The sequence below is a fragment of the Saccostrea cucullata genome, unplaced genomic scaffold (genome assembly GCF_032062105.1).
Source record: "Saccostrea cucullata isolate Sc308-1 unplaced genomic scaffold, CSIRO_AGI_Scuc_v1 ctg6683, whole genome shotgun sequence".
NCBI classification, from domain to species: domain Eukaryota; kingdom Metazoa; phylum Mollusca; class Bivalvia; order Ostreida; family Ostreidae; genus Saccostrea; species Saccostrea cuccullata.
Window position 1 is genome coordinate 1,372 of NW_026928324.1, and position 11,521 is coordinate 12,892.

The 11,521-nt window shown below is 34.2% G+C and overlaps 1 long non-coding RNA gene across 2 annotated transcripts; it reads right to left on the reverse strand.

Moving 5' to 3' along the window:
• Nucleotides 1–1,943: 1,943 nt before the first annotated feature.
• Nucleotides 1,944–3,633, reverse strand: LOC134277209 (uncharacterized). Of its 2 annotated transcripts, XR_009994209.1 has the most exons (4): nt 3,579–3,633; nt 2,768–2,879; nt 2,260–2,337; nt 1,944–1,962 (listed from the first exon to the last, which is right to left on the reverse strand). It is a non-coding gene; the product is annotated as an uncharacterized LOC134277209 (long non-coding RNA). The 2 variants fall into 2 exon arrangements; XR_009994208.1 differs by lacking the exon at nt 1,944–1,962 and having other exon boundaries at nt 2,161–2,337.
• Nucleotides 3,634–11,521: the final 7,888 nt, after the last annotated feature.

Here is an 11,521-nt window from a genome sequence, read left to right on the forward strand (position 1 = left end):
ACAAGATTTCATGATTCTAAACCTCCCAGTGTCTGAAATAATGGGATTTAATGTTTTTAAAAAGATAAGTCATAAAGTTCAAGAAGGAGGTCACAGTGACCTAATTTTAAGTTGACATTGTTTTAGGACCCAAGATGCATCAACTGACAAAGTTTGATGATCATAGGCCTTAAAGTGTTCAAAATATGCCTTCAATTCAATTTGAAAACAAATCCCCGCAAAATTTAAAAAGTAGTCACTGTGACCTACTTTTGAGTTAACTGATGTGAATTCGTAAGATGCATCAACTTACAAGATTTGATGATCCTAGTCCTTATAGTAAGCAGAATATACACGTTTTTATTAATTGTAAATTTAGGTCAACTTTGAAGTGACCTTGAGACCACGCCCTTTTCCCCCAGGGTAATTCCCGTGCAAATTTTAATCTTCGACATATCCTGATCCTTGTATGTGAGTTTGGTGAAAATCTGCCTGGTGGTTATGGAGAAGATTTTTTAGCAACCAGTACTTTTGGTTTTGTTTTCCTGATTATCTCCCCTTGTTTAAGGGTCCCAACCCTTATTTTAGTATAAATGGTAGCCCTTGGGCCAAGGATACCCTGTGACAAATTTGGTACTGATTGGCCAAGGGGTTCTTGAGTTATGGACCATATTCTAAAAAGTTTACGCACACTGCACACCGCACAAATGGCCATAGCATTAGCTCTTTGAGCCTTTGGCTCAAAAAGAGCTAAAAAGAGGCCCATGGGCCACATCGCTCACCTGAGTAACTTGGGTGATGAAGTTCTTTACCCGATTTCCCCTCTTGCTATACCTATCATGTCCCCTTTCATGAATATAATACTTTAGAATCTAAACTAGCAAGGATGCTTTCACATAAGTTTCAGCATTCCAGGCCCAGTAGTTTTTGAGAAAAAAATTCTTAAAAGATTTTTCCTAAATATATCTATGTAAGACTTGGATTCCCTATTGTGGCCCCGCCCTACCCCCAGGGGTCATGATTTTAATAATTTAATATCTACTCTACCCCAGGATGCTTACACATAAGTTTCAGCTTTCCTGGCTCAGTGGTTCTTGAGAAGAAGATTTTTAAAGATTTGTTCTATACATTTCTATGTAAAACTTGGATTCCCTATTGTGGCCACGCCCAACCCCCGGGGTCCATGGTTTTAACAATTAAATATCTACACTACCCAAGGATGCTTCCACATAAGTTTCAGCTTTCCTGGCCCAGTAGTTCTTGAGAAGAAGATTTTTAAAGATTTGTTCTATACATTTCTATGTAAAACTTGAATTCCCTATTGTGGCCACGACCAACTCCCGGGGGTATGGTTTTAACAATTTAATATCTACACTACCCAAGGATTCTTCCACATAAGTTTCCGCTTTCCTGGCCCAGTGCTTCTTGAGAAGAAGATTTTTAAAGATTTGTTCTATACATTTCTATGTAAAACTTGAATTCCCTACTGTGGCCCCGCCCAAACCCCCTATGGTTTTAACAATTAAATATCTACACTCCCAAGGATGCTTCCACATAAGTTTCAGCTTTCCTGGCCCAGTGGTTCTTGAGAAGAAGTTTTTTTAATGACCCCACTCAATTTTTGTTTTTTCTTGATTATCTCCCCTTGTAAGGAAACTTAGCCCTTCATTTTTACAATTTAAACTCCCCTTCCCCTAAGGATGTTTGTCCAAGTTTTGGGAAAATTGGCCCATTGGTTCTTGAGAAGAAGTCAAAATGTGAAAAGTTTACGGGCGGAGGACGGGCGACGGACAAAATGTGATCAGAAAAGCCACTTGAGCCTTCGGCTCAGGTGGCTAAAAATTAGCTTAAAGCTTTTAGCTGATCAAGACTCTACATGTAGAAAAATTGAAATCTTCATAATAAAATGTGATCATACATGTACCTGATGTACTAGATGAATCTGTCATCCTTTTTTTCTTCTAGGACAGTCAAGCACAGAATCTAAGAAATTTTATTATGTTTAAAGTTCTCAAAAATGAAAGAAGTATTTATGATTTTTTAGAAAAGTAATGCATGTCTCTTGGAAAATGAAAATGCATATATATAATGCAACTACATTTAGATGAATAAAATTCAAGGCTATATAAAAAATATAAAAAGTGTATATCATCTTTTTACATTGTTTCTTGTTTGATTCTTATTTCATTTATTCAATTGATTTCTAAAAAATTCTTTTTGTAAAACTTTGAATGATTTCTATACTACCAAACAAAATTTAGATCACAATAAAGAACTTACCATCAGCAGATGAGGAGGGGAGAGTACACATACTCTGCTGGGCAGGTTTATACTTTTCCTGAGTTCTGGGAGCTTCTGCTGAAATAAAATTAAACATTTTCACAGAAATATTTGCATTTCAAAGACAGTGCATAGAATTTCATCATGCAACTACCCCTTGCATTGACTAATAAAGGTAACATCATAAACCAAAGCTTTATCGGGTCAATGTCCTAATAAATCCTTGTGCCATATTCCCACATTCTAAAGGCATTGTGACGTCACTTTTATTGCAATGTTTGTGCAGTGGTGTCATAGTTTCCTTCAGAGATATGTCTGAATCAGGTTGAAAATAGTCCAAGGGGTAAAAAAACACAACTCATTAGAAAAAAATCATAGCCAACTACAAATCAGGGGAGATCCTATATGTAAATTTTAGATTTACCAAGTTTAAATGTGTATTAATGCATTTGTTTTGTTCATATTATTTCACACTTTAACAACAAAAAGTCATGAAACTGCAGTATACCATGAGATGAAGCTCCTGGGAATTCAATACATTTACTTGAACTTCCACATTCACTGGTGTCAAAACCACCTTCTATCCCAACCACCATGCTATCATCCAGGATAGAAATGATCTACAATAAAGTTAATGAGCGATGACAAAATATCACTTATAAGGTATCTATCATGTACACATTCATTAATTAAACAATATTTACAGGTAATATCTAAAACAGAATATGTAAAAATTGTACACTTAATCAATTCACTGATGTATTATGAAGCCATGGACCTATTGCTAACATTTTATAATTTAGGTCTCTGATGTAGCAAATTAACTAAAGTGAGGAACTATTTATTTTCTAAATTTCATTTAAGGAATGAAACTTATTTCAACTTATGTTATCTGATATAACATAACTTGGGGCAGTTTATGCTTTATAAACTGCTTCCGGCCCTGCCCTCCTGGGACCTGAGGGGTGGGGTTATGTTATATCGGATAAAAAAAGTTGAAATAAGCTTCTTTCCCTTTAAAAATTTTAATTTCAGTGTAGACAATGAAACAATATTTCCTCCAGAACAAACTTCAAATTGAGCATTATTTTAATAGTAACGTCAAGCGGAGTAATATTTTTTGACGTAACTCATTGTGACGTAGACGAGTTATGTTATACAAAATATATGTTCCTCTAATGATTCAGCCATGAAATTGCTTGATACAAGTGAAATTAAATTATTTAAAGTTAAAATTTAATAATTCAATTAACAACATTTTTTTTTGTTATATCTCAATAAGCATTGGTAAATTTTTATAAAAGAATTACATTTTATACCTTATCTTCACATGGCTTCAGGTTTGCTGGTGGTGGACCCCCCCCAGTTTTCTTCTGGTCTTTTCCCTCTCTGCCTCTCTTTTTTTGTTTTGCTCTGGATGTCTATCCACTTTTTCTGATACTTTTAACATCTCTCTTTTAAAACCCCACATTTTCACTGAAACATAAGAAAAAGATTTTACCAGACCTGGGCCCGGCTATGTGTACAACACTTGACTTACCTCAATTTGCATGATCCGATGATTCATGCAGTGATAAACTTATAGGTGATACAAATCTTAATCCTTGGGGTCGTCATAAATGCCAAAAAAATGCATGGATTTCAGTCCACATTCAGTTTTGCAATACTTCTATTAAAGCGCGATCTTAACTTGACGCAAACGCCAAACCACCATTTTGTGTGAAGGGAGATTCCCCCATTCTATTGGTCGATATATTTATCCTAAAAATTTTAACTTACAAAATAATTACGGATGGCTATATAGAAAACGACGGCTTATCTTTAAAAACCATATCATTGCAGCCTTAACAGAGTGAATTAAATTTAATGTCATATTATCTCGAGAAAATAATCATATGTCAGTATGATGATGTTTAATGAATTTTATAAATATTTTTTCTTTACCCCCCCCCCCCCCCCAAAAAAAACTAAATATTCATGAAGGGTTTTATGGGAAAAAAATACAAGGGGATAGGTCATTTAAAAAACATTTTTTAGGGAAAAACACAAATTTCTTTTTATTTTTATAGGATGATATGGACATTTTTCTCTTCAACATCAATTTCTAAATATTGACATATACATGACGTACCTCTCCAAAACTTCCTCCCCTGCTTGGGCTTTTTTCTCAATCGTTAAAAAGGGGAAAATTTTCCCTTTATGGTGTCAATTCTATCTGTGACACAGTCAACGAGGGCGTTATTCCTCCTGTCTCCAATTTTCTTTCCTGGACATTTCGGAAATAAATCGTCTGCGCGTCATCGCGTCTTGGTTGCGCGGTATCCAAGTTAGTTTTCTTACCTTTAAGCGCTAGAGAGTTCCTTTACGACTTGCGAGGAAAGCTACGACTTAGGAGTTCGACATGCGATTACGACGCGTTTCAAAAACGGCCTACGATTTGTCGTAAGATCGGAAAATTTAGGACTTAGGACTTACGATTTACGACTTTTTGTAAAACGGGGGCCCCCGATATTTTGAAGGACCGCCTCAAAATCAGGTACATTTACTATAGGACTTTTAGAAAAATGCCAAATTTTTGCACTTTTAAAAAATTTACAAATGCTACAATAGACATTTGATTCAAACTATAATATTTTATATGTAATACTATATTATACAATATATGTAAGAATCACAAAATTTTACCGCCTTGTTAACAGAGGGTGCATCTCAAAATAAAAAAAAAACAAATTTTACTATTTTTATAGAGTACGTACTACAAAATTTGACGTAAACAATTGATTCACAAGAAAACATAATAAAAATATTGGAGGTATTCTAAAATTTCTATGTTTTAAATTTCAAGAGCGTATGTTTATTAGTTTTTATGTAATAATATTTTTATTACCCCTCTCTTTAAGAGCTACAGATTAACATAACTAAAAGGACTTCTTTGTGGTTGAGGCACTCCAAATTAATGCAGGGTTTGCTTTGACCATTTTCACTTATATAGACAAGCCTTATAAGTTTTTTTGTACCCACAAGTTAACAAATGTACAGATGTAGAGGCTGATGGATCTTCCATCTCCAAATAATCTCCCAATAATGTACCAGTTTTGAGAGTATACATTAACAAAATAAAGACGAACAGTCACGAAAGTTCCTTTTCCCACTTAAACGGCGAGCGAACGATGACCCAATGGTAAGCGAACTCTGAACGAACCAAAGCAAACTTTGAATGAACGATGTGTGGACGCTGAATGAAAATTGGTGAACCGTTCGAATTTGTGAAGGGTTACCGGTGACCGAACACAGAACACGAACAAAGTGAAAACTCGGGCGCAATGTAAACGGAGGATGAGCGTAAGATGAAGGATTTATTCGGAATGTCAGTTAACTTCTCCTTGCAATGAAACCATTCTTTTGTATTCTAATGGTAGGTGCTAATAAATAAACGAAAATAACGCAGCACAGTTAAGGTTAAAGTAAGGAAGCGGGGCCTAATATTTAGGGACACGTTTCCTATGACGTCACACATTATATAAGGTCTTCAAATACAACAAAATGAAAATATTTGCTATTTCAGATAGCTGGATAGCTTTATACTACATAAATCTTACTATAGCATGCAGATTTGTCGTTTGTTAAATCTCATACAACACACAGTATATAAAAGATACATCGATCTCAATGCAATTGTCAATGTGACGTCATCTCCCAAAAAAGAAGAGTTTTTACACAGTGAGAGGCTGATATGTCACATTTTGTCAATGAAAAATGTATTTTGTTCTCAAATAAAATATTAATTCCAATAGAATAAAAGTCCACTAACTTGGATGCGATGTCTATTTTAGTATAGATAGTTTTCAATAGGCCAGAATTTAGCGAGAGTTATTTCCCGTTGGCCGCCATACTGGAGGTCCAAACGCTCATATTCCTTCATTGTTCAACCAATTTAAAAACATTATATTTGCTATTTTGAGTTTGAAATCATTATTTTCTGAAGTATATAAATTTTTGGGAACCTCCTTTATTTGTTAAAATTATTTTTTATTAAAGATTTTCCACCAAATATTTCTGCTACAACCTCTTATACTTAGAAAGACATGAGGGAAAATCACAGAGTCGATCTCCAATATGGCGACCAACGGGAGGTAACTTTCGCTTTATCGAAAACTATCTATTTTAGTATTTAATTTATAAACTGTCCGTACATTCTCCAGAAAGTAATTGTCGTGTGTTTGTATGCAGATTCATGAAAAAGTAATGGAAGGGCCCTAATAAATCGATTTATTGCAAGGACATACTTTCACTATATCCTATCAAGTTTTACACATAAAGTCAAGAAGCATTAAGTGTTTGAAAAGTGCTGCTTACCTCGTGAAATTAAGCAAATGAATTAATCAAAGCTATCATCTAATGAAGTTGACCAGCAAAATATTCAACCTGTTGTCCAACAAATTAAATTTTAGCAATTAAAAAAGGGAATTATATAGAATCGCTGCACTCTTCACAAACTACATGTAGTTTTGAAAAGGATTATAAATTAAACTAAGATTTTTAACTTGGCTATGCCCTTGCAATATTAGAATTTATAGATGTCCTATAAACTGCAAGAATAATTGCTTAAATCGTGTGACATCGACATCAAGTGACAAGTCTAAAAAAAAATCTAGATTTCCCCAACATGTAAATTTAAAACCCCATTACATTTTTTGATATAAGTGAAAATCCTAAAAAAAGTTGCCCATCATTTAATAAAGTATGTATATTTTAAAAAAAAAAAAAAACGCCGATACTTCCATTTGTTGTCTTAACTGTCCTGCGAAATAAATAAACAAATCAATAAATAAAAAAAAAAATTTAAAAAATTGACCCAACAAAGACGATACGTGCGCATTTAATGAAATTCGGGGACGACCTTGGTTTTCATTTCGCAATATAACGCACTGAATAGCAAAATAGAGCAAATTTCCTCTTTTAACATAATTTGATGAAAATAAATGCAGACAAAATAAGACCTTAAATTTGTTCCCCAAACGAATTAAGGGAATATATTTTTTTTTTTTTTTATTTTAAATATTTCGTCTGCAAGGAAAACCTTCTAGTGATTCTATTGTTTTTTATAATGTCGTCCCAAGAAGTCGGAGACGACATTTCGGGTCCTTGTCGGAGATGGTTGGGACAGTGTTCCTATAATTTTTCTAAAGGGGGGATCACTGGTTGTAGTTTTGTCGTGTGGTATTAAGTTTCAAAATCTCCGTTGCCACGGAAACCTACGAAAAGCGACGAATTTTGCCTGCGGGTTTTTTGGTTCCTTTGACATTCTTCATGAAATTTTGTTGATTTTGATTAGTATTTGTAATTGTGCTCATTGGATTTAAAAATTGGAGATCGTCAATAGTTAGAAACATGGAAACGGGGGAAAAGTGAAATTTCTTCAATTCACTTTCAAATCCAAGTATGAAAGGACTGCTACGAGTTAATGGTTGTCCAAGATTTTTAGTTCCAGAAAACTGTCCATCCAATTGAGCTACAACCTTGTTAGGGTTAATAGGCATGTTGTGTAGATGTTGGGAAAGTAGGGCCCTTCTGCGCATACGCATGAGCTTGCAGGGGTGCAACACGTAAAATGACATATACCTAATATAGCTATAACTTGTAAATTTTTATTGAATCTTTGAAACTCATTATATAAGGGGTTGCATAAGGATATTTAATAGTGTAGATAATATGACACTGTCAAATTAGCACAAGCTGAAGTGCATGCACGTTCGTTTTGCTCTAATTGGCTGAAACAAAATTTTTAATATCTTTTTTGTTTTTTGACGAAATACTTTGAAATCTAAATATAGTCATATATTGTAGGATATCCTACAATATGATATATAATAATTTTCATAAAATCACGCGCATGCACGTGCGCTGCAATCTGATTGGCTAAAATTTTAAATGGCTATAACTCCTTTGGTTTTCAACCAAACAGGATGACATTTGTAAAATAGATAGACATAATGGATTCCCTCAAAAATGTATGATCGTATTGCATATGGATTCACGTGTGTGCGTGTGTGCACGAGCACTTTGCTCTGATTTTTAAATCAAAGTACTGAAAGGTATGGTGGCTTTTTATGCCATCCACATAACTTTTTGTCAACATAATATATCACGTCAAGTCAAGATAACTATAGCGTCAAGTCATGATAACTTTCTGGTTTGTTGTCATTCACTATTTTTATCTTGTACAGTCAAGATTAGCTATCGTATTTTTGCGATAGCTATCTTACAAAACGAGATAATTTATCTTGTATTGCGATTAAAATATATTTTGTCATGTCAAGATAGCTATTGCAACAAAACGTGATAGCTTATTTTGATTTGACAAGATATAAAGTGGTGTTTGTCGACAAACCAGAAAGTAATCATCACTTGATGAGATAGTTTTCTTGACTTGGCATGATATGCTATGTTGACAAAAATTATGTGGATGGAAAAAAATTCCTATATAGAAAGGACTATACGAGTTGATACCTGTCCAAGCTTAGCTAATGGGTATTGTATAACTGATAAAAAAAATGAAAGTATTGTCCAGTTCGGGTCACATACGCTATTGCTTGCTTGCAGACTTTTTACTATTATTTTTTACTTCTTCCTGGGGAAATGTTTTCCGCGAGTGATCCCGTAAACTGCACATCCTACTCAGGTGAAACATTTTTAAGGCCAGTAGGCATGTTTGGGAATTTCGGAACGAAGGTCATTTTGCGCGCACCTGCAACACGTGAAATGATTAATATAATGGATATAGCCGTAACTTTTCTACTTTTGATGAAATGTTCTGAAACCCATAACCTAAGGATATATACTTAGTATAGACAAAATGACATGGAAAAATTTACAAAATCTCATGCACATGCACGTGCAATTGGCTCTTCTGGCTGAAATTAAAATTGAGAATATCTTCTTCTTTTCTGTCATAGTCCTTTGAAATTTTTAACATAGTAATACATTACGAAGATCTATACAATGATATATTAAAACTATCATAAAAGCGTGGGCATCCATGTATGCTGCTATCTAATTGGCTGAAACTTTAAATCATATAACTGTCTTCGTTCTCAACAGGATGAAATTAAGCATATGAATAGGCATGATGGATTCCTACATTATGCTATTTTAAAATTTGAATGCAAGGACATGCATGCGTGCGCCCGCATAATACGTAAAATGACCAATATACATGTATTTTCAGGGTTCTCCATGAGCTGTTCCCAACACAGTAAACTTTTCTCCGACACAGTAATGATTCAGATTTTATGCGTGCAACTCAGTAAAAATTTTCGACACAGTAAGATCTGTGATGATCCAGAAAATCAAAACACACAAATTCTATGTAATTGAAACTTTAATCAAACAACCCTACCGTCTTCAATTATAACAGGTAGAGCACTTAATTAGGGCTTCACCTTGCGTAATCAATTATCTTTTTAGACCCTCACCGGACTGTACACTTCTATGTAACAATAATTGGCAGTTTCATTAAAATTACATTGTACTATTTTTTTAAAAAATATGTATTTTCTATAGATCCGAGGCTCTAGAATTGCTTGGTACTAACATAACTGTAACAATCGTACCGAAATTATTTAATTGATGTTAATAGATAAAATTATTTTAATTTTTCAAGGAGCTCATAAAAGTATTCAACTATTCTGAAGTTTTATTTTGTAATTCGATAATAATTTTATTCGATCAAGAAAACTGACAAAAATCATGGCAAATTTATTTTAAAAATGGTAGATAGTTCGACTGTATCTACCAGAATTTCCTCTGTTTTTAGAACGTGTTTTTTTTTAATTTTTATCAATATGCACGACCATATTATTTGTGTAACGAATTAGTAAATTTTAAAAGAAGTGTATGATGTATTCTTTAGTAATTAAAATAAATAGTGATTCAGTTGCGAATTTGATCGCGAAAATGCTGCAAAATTTTAGTGCTTTGCGTAAACTCTGCAACACAGTAAAATTTCAAATGATGGAGAACCCTTTTTTGAAAAACGGTAACAATTATATTTTTATGATTTTTTATTGATTCTCACGATAAAAAATATGTTAAAGGTTTGGACGACATGCCATGATCATCTTGCATGTGCATGCACGTGCGTGCGTAATACGTTAAATGACATATAGGTGATGTCATTGTAGCTTTAATAATTCTTTTATGCAACCCTTCAATACTGAGTACATTTTGTGAAAACTCGTACAGGAAAATGGCACAAAAAGGGAGTTGAGGAGCGTTTGGAGAACATCTGTAATGTCCCCCGTTACATTTAAAAACTGTAATTATTCTTTTCTTTCTAGGAAATTTTGTCAACGCGTGATATTTGATTACTACACCTCCGACTTATGTGAAACCTTTTTAAGGGTCAGTAAGCATGTTATGTAGATTTGTGGAACGAAGGTTAAGGTGCAACAACAGAAATATACCTGGCAATTGATATAGATTTTTTTCCAATAAGATTGAACTCATTTCAGCTGTTATAGGAGGACATCCTGCAATCTCAAATCAACCATCAACATAAAGTCTATTACATTATTGTGTGATAGTCAAGTTGTTTAACATTGGCAAAAGCATTTAAAACCTGGGAAACACTGGAACAGTGAAATAAAATAACAATATAACTGCAGAAGATGAATGGGGAAATCCCAGCAGATCACATTAAGAGACCTCAATGCAGAGGTTAGAAAAAACTATTATAATTATATTTATTTGTGGATACTTGGCAGTGGCGGATTTTGGGGGGCACCCGGCGCCCTATCCCCCCGCCTGAAATTGTCAAAATTAATGTAAATTACAGTTCTGACTAGAAAATGTAAATATGTCTACTTGGTACACCTTATTTTTACCCTACAAAATCTCAAGAACCCAGGAGCTTCCGTGGGCTTCACTCCCTGGGCCCCCACCAGAGCTTTCCCCTGAACCCACTGGGGGCCACAAGGGGCCCCCAGACCCCTTGCCTACTTTAAGCGCCCCCTCCAACTTTAATTCCTGGATAGGCCCCTGCTTGGACGGTCCATGAAACACTAAAACATTCACTGTTGAAATAGTAATTATGTCATTTATTCCTGTTCCTTAAAGAAGAGTACATTACAAAACGTTTTTCAAATTCACCAAATCCTTCAAGTTTTTCTGTTTTCCCCAGTCGTTTAGAAACCCTTGAAGGCATTTTATTAAAATAATGTCTGTAAAAGTTTTCAAAGTAACACCTGAAATAATCCAATAG